Consider the following 5,844-nt stretch of genomic DNA (forward strand, 5'->3'; position numbering starts at 1 on the left):
CTCCCTGCCCCTCGCAGGACTACCTAAAGACTTCCCAAGACCTGGTTAATCCTGCCGGCGTGTAACTGTGGAGCAACCTGGGCAGGTCTCTGACCACCTGCTTTAGGCATGGCATCTCTTTAACATCCCTGGGCTTTACAGGACATCAAAATCATATTGCTCAGCTAACGTAACACTGAATAGGCAGCAAGAATATACCGTCTCTTACTCATAGACCTGAAAGAATTTGTCAATGATGCCTATGAGTGATAGAAACCAAGCTGATGGTGAAGGCAATTGCAGGACAGAAAATGAAATCAACTTATCCAGCCTCAGAGAAAGCATCAGGCTTGTGCTGCTCCCCAGGAAGACCAGGTTTCTCTTGGATGCACCTCTTGCAGACTTCACCCCCTTAGAAAGCGGGACTTCCATCTGGGCAAAGACCTGACTTCTTCAGCTCATGGATCTTGACTTTCACGTACTCATCCGGCCCGTCCTGCTGGAGGGGCTGAGCCTGCAGGAGCGGGATGACACAACCCTTGTCACAGCTGCCTGGTGCAATGTCAGCATGCACTTTTCTCCCCAGAAAGTCAAACTCTCTCCAGCATTTTTCTCCCCAGAAACTCAAAGTCAAACCAGGACCGCTGAGGGGAAAGCAGTAGAATTATCCTTATTCATGCAATAAATCCCTATTTAGCTCAATCCAGTGTACAGCGAAAGGCTTTGCATTTGTTTCCTGAGAAGGATGAGGGTGTTGGCTACCTAGCTCAATGATCAGAGGAGGATTGAGAAGGCAGCAGCGTGCAGAGGCAATTGCCAGGACGAGCACTGCTCTGCTGGAGACTACAGCCGCCCGTACCATGTCATGCTGGATGCAGGTGTAAACATCCACCAAAGAGAAAACAACAAGAATTTCTTTCATATAATCTTGTGTCAGGTTTCTCTTCATGTTCAGGTAGAGCTTCCTGACGTGGTCTCCCAGCCCGGAGATTTCTGAAACAGAATAAAAAGGCAACATTTCAAATACTGGGGAGGAGGATTTTCCATCCCCGTAGGTGAGCACAGGAGAGGACATTGGTCCTACTTGTGATGCAAAGCTTCCAGGTTTTTTGTCCATATCAAGATCCCAGATTTCTTTAGGAAAAAAGAGGCTGCACTGCTAGTAAAGCATCGCTTGAAAACGCAGCCAAAGAGCAACCAGGCTATGGGAGTGGGAGAGGCTGAGTCATCCCCACCGCAAGCTTTCGGGAAGAGGACTCTTGGGGATGAGAGCTGGTCCTGCCTTCGGGCAGGGGGATGGATGAGGCCATGGACAACCCTCCCAGACCTGCACACACCCAAAATGAACAGAAATGGAGAAAAACAATGGAAAACAATGCTGGAAAAGTGACCTGGAGTAACTCCTGGCTGGCTGGGAAAGGGCGGTAAGCCAGGTCATGCACACAATTAATGCCTCTTTTGTTAATTTGAAGGAGAGCCAAGCAACACATTCATGAGATGATAAAACATTTCTCTTGTTGCTGGTGGGGAAAATCCACTTTTTGGAGGGGTGGAGGGATCACAGGGTTAGGGCAAACTGCAGGATCTCAGCCAGACACCTCAGTCCCTGGGGCAGCCCCGGGGGAGATCAACAGCTCTTGAGCAAGGAACAAAGAGCTCACGCACCCCCAGGGGAGCTGCTGAGGGTCACTGGTAGGAAATGGGGGGTCCCGTTGTGTCCCACCACGCGCCCACCTCCAGACTGCGCTGCACGCTGCAAGGGGCAGGCAGCTGCATGCAAGTAGGTGAGAAGGAGACAGGGAACAGGAACAAATGAATCGCACAGGGGTCACGATCTTGAGGAATTTAAGAAACACTGATTCATACCCCCAAACCTTCGGGGATGAGGCTCATGCACTGCACCAGAGCCCTGAATCCAGCTAACACCTCCCGATCTAGCAGGGATCTGAGTAATAAGAAATATCCTGGCAGGCGGGCAAGCAGGCAAGTCATCCTCTTAACAAGCACACTGATTTGGAACAAATTCCTGCACTTTTATTACTGTCCCGCTGTTAATGGAAAGCGAAGACAAGCCCACAGTAGACAGGGCATGGCGAGCAGCAGCAGCAGGGAAGCTGAGGTGCGGGGCACGTGTAGCCACCATGGTACCTGTCTCCTCTTCCATGAGGACCTCAGAGTCCCACTACTCTTGGGCACTGACGGTGAAAACCAGGTCTGAGTTCTGCAGCACCTCCGAGCTGCTGGGCAGTCTCTTCCAAAGCACATGAACGTGCAATACTTACGGAGCAGTCCCTAAAGCAGTGCAAGGATGCTGGTGCCACTGCACGTCACCACGGCAGCTCGGGTAGCGGAGGACGTTGATGCTATGGGCTGTGCACCTCCAGCCCACCCTGCTGCTCCCAGGGACCTTGCTGGGCTTCACCATGGACTTGCTCTGCTTCAAACCTCCTTCACGTTTCCAGTTCTCATCCTTTGTGCCCTCTGCCATTGGCTTTGCTCTAGGGACCTATTTGCCTTTTTGTTTGTTTGGCGATGGGAAGGCTACGTGGATATTTACACTGTAGGCAAACGCTGAGACAACCAGGTGTCGCGGAAAGAGTGATGCACTTCACTCGCTAGAGAGAAGCAATATTTTTTATTGATATAAAACAGGGAGTTAACAAAGTTCAATGGTAAATGCAACAGTGGTTTAACAAGATTTGATGGCAAGGTGCACTTGATCATTTACTGCATAGAGGACAGGGTCAGACAAAACCGTCAGGGAGACCCTCCCGTTGAGTCATGAGGTTCAGAGAGGACCCCCTTGCCTTCTAAACTCCTTCTCAGAGAGGAGTCTAGGTGCGGCTGCGTCCAGACTTAGTCCCAGGCTTCGTCAACGGTTTATGTCTAAAGGATTATATATGTGCAATCAATCCTTTCTATCACTTAGCTAAGATTACAAGTTTCAGCGTGCTTATTCCCAATTCACGTACCGAGTATCTGATGCGATAAGGAATCTCTCAGCCTCGAGGAGTAGCCTTGAGAGGCATCCCTACTCGAGGGGAGATCCTGGCGTGCAGCCCGCTGCCGTGCAGGAGAGCTCAACGGGCCTTGGGCTGTCCGCTCTTTATGGAGTAAGATGATTGACTTCTAGTCATATTTGCACACCAGCAGGACGTCTGGGTCCCTGCTCCAGACAGCCCTTGGCTACCGAGTTGCCATCCATCCCCAAAGTCCACCTTAAGCCGGCTGCAGCCGCCAGGACCCCCACTGATGGTTATTGCTATGCGGTGGTGGGAAGCACACCGCCAGCCTCCACCCCGTGACTATAGTCAATTCATCTTACCCTGACAGAGTGGTGGTACGGTCACCTCTTGCCTCTGTGCCGTAAAAAGTATATTGATATTTTGTGCGCTTACAGACCCACGGGAAGTAGACAGTGCAGCACTGCTATTTGTTACGTGTTAATTTGTATGTTTTGGGTGGTTGAAGTTGGGTTATTTGTTTTATCATGTACCAAACCTTTGTGTACAATATAATTATAAGCAATAGACATATTAAAGTTAGAACTGGTAAAATGACAACTGGGTGAAGCATGAAATTAAAAACTCCCATTGCTGTTGGTGGCCATCCAAGAAGAGTTTCCCACCAATGGTGTTCTCCAGCCTTCTTCACTCTTTCCAAGACATGGTGTATCTCTTCTGTATCATGATGAACAGTGATTAGAGTTTTGTGTCCATTGTTTTGGACACGTTCTAGCACTTGACACAGCTCGTCATGTTGTAGTAGTTTCTTCATCAATGTAAGTTTCATTCCGATGGGGGTAGGCAATAAATCTTGACTCAATGTATAATTAGTCTGTAGTAACTGATAAGACATAACAGGAGCTGAATAATTAAGGTCTCATCCCATCATTTTAGTAAAGATACAAACACAAATATTTGAGCGATTGCTTGTATCTCCAGTAATGTTATCTATGAATATAAAATCACAAAGGGTTCTCATACAAACACGTCCTTTTCCAATATATATAAGTACAGTTTCAGGGGTTTCATCGGGATGTATTTCAAAATGACAAACGTTTTGTTCAGTGTCGAGACAAATGTCTAGGGCTTTGATGGTGTTACTCTCATAAATATCCCGTACAATGCATGCGTTAACATCAACAGTTTGCCGTTTCTTTCTGTTTCGTTGGGCCCACGCTCTGTGTTCTAATGGATAGAGTATAGTTCCGTTGTGATTTAATCCTAACGCAATGGTTGGGTATGTGGTATATACCGAAGCACTGCATATGGTTAAGACAAAACCTGTGGCCTTATTGTTGATGGGGTCATAAGTAAAATTGACTAAATACCACCAGGGTTGGAATTCTTTTTCAAATCTAGTTGCCTTATCCCAAATTACCTTTCGAATTTCAATGCGTAAGGTGCCCTCTTCACCTTCTCTTATAATTGCTGCTACCATAGATTGCATCCACAGCTGAGCTTGGATACAACTAAGAGCTAGAGAAACATTATTTTGGGCTGCACTAGGTGCGTCCACAATCAGTTGGTGGTCCCTTTCACTAATTCTTTCCCACTGAGGCAACATATCAGATAAGAGCCATCGGTTAGTTCCCTATGCTAATAGAGAAGACTGCAATGGGTGTTCTAATTCATTTAAATCACTTCTTGTTTTCCTCAGGTTATTTAGGAGTACTTTGGCATCTATACTATTTAAGACTCCCAATCCTGTCCCTGTGATACCGGTCACATCTCTCCTTGTTCATCCGGGAGAGGTGAGGGTTCGCCCATGTAACCACACTAACCATCCTAGGAATGGTGAACAGGTCGGTTTGATTGCAGAGATATTAATTTGCATCAGTAGTTCTACTCTTTTAAGAGACCATGATGGATGAAATAACACTCTTTGTTGGCCTCTATTTTTGATCACATGTGGTCCAATTTCAGAAATTTGTGGGGATAGAGCAGAAATTTGTGGGATAGAGCAGAAATTTGTGGGGATAGAGTTTTCTTATCCTTTCCAGTCGGGGCAGATGTTGCTGTACTAGGCTCAGGAATGTCTCTTTTAAATTTAAATGCTAGTCCCACACTATGGCGAGCCCAGAGGCAGATGACAAAAACAGGTTGTATTAAGGAATTGTACCAACAGTCCCATCTTTCAGAGGCGCAAAGTTTCCTGTCTTTTGCGATTGGGTTTGATGTAATGTTGTACACAGAAATCTGAGATGCCTTCTCATGGGTAGACCCATTGATCATCCAGCATCCTATTTTAATTTCTTTCCCTGCTGTTCCCCGAAGTCAGGGAACTTTATCATCAGCTCATCTTTATCCCAGCTCCATTTGTTTTCTAAGTATATTTCAGTTCTGTGCATGACCAACAGTGGAAAGATTTAAATCTCCCTTACTAGAGTGTATTCCCATACTCCCGGTGTACTTAACGTGAGCTTGAGACCATGGCCACTCTAGGGTTCTTTGACCACAAGTTAGGAGAAGCAGCATTGTCAGGGTTTGGAATAGTAACATGAACGCAGGATTTCCATTTGCTATCCTGCGGGGTGCTGTAAGAGAAAATAGAGACTTGTTTCGGCAGGGAGAGTTTGAACAGGTTACCCTGTTAAAAAGAAGGAGAAGTCCATCGTGCACCAATTCTGTTTTGCACCACTGCTATCAGTTGCTTCCCAGGCAAGCAGGCCACGAGATTTAATTAAAGTCATGGGCACAGTACCGATGGATGGTAGATTGACCATCACAGGCTGTCCTGGCTGTAATGTCATCAGATATTCTCTTTTCCTGGTAGGTGGAGCGCTAAGCTCAGTTTTTACAAAGAATGCTCAGCTTACAGGGCTTCCAACAGGCCCATATTGATTATTTAATTGATGGAGTA

The 5,844-nt window shown here is 46.7% G+C and overlaps 1 pseudogene; it reads right to left on the minus strand.

Moving 5' to 3' along the window:
- Positions 1 to 391: 391 nt before the first annotated feature.
- LOC140648948 (uncharacterized) lies at positions 392 to 5,596 on the minus strand (annotated as a pseudogene).
- Between the last annotated feature and the right edge of the window lie 248 nt (positions 5,597 to 5,844).

The sequence above is a fragment of the Ciconia boyciana genome, chromosome 3, assembly GCF_034638445.1.
Source record: "Ciconia boyciana chromosome 3, ASM3463844v1, whole genome shotgun sequence".
NCBI lineage: Eukaryota > Metazoa > Chordata > Aves > Ciconiiformes > Ciconiidae > Ciconia > Ciconia boyciana.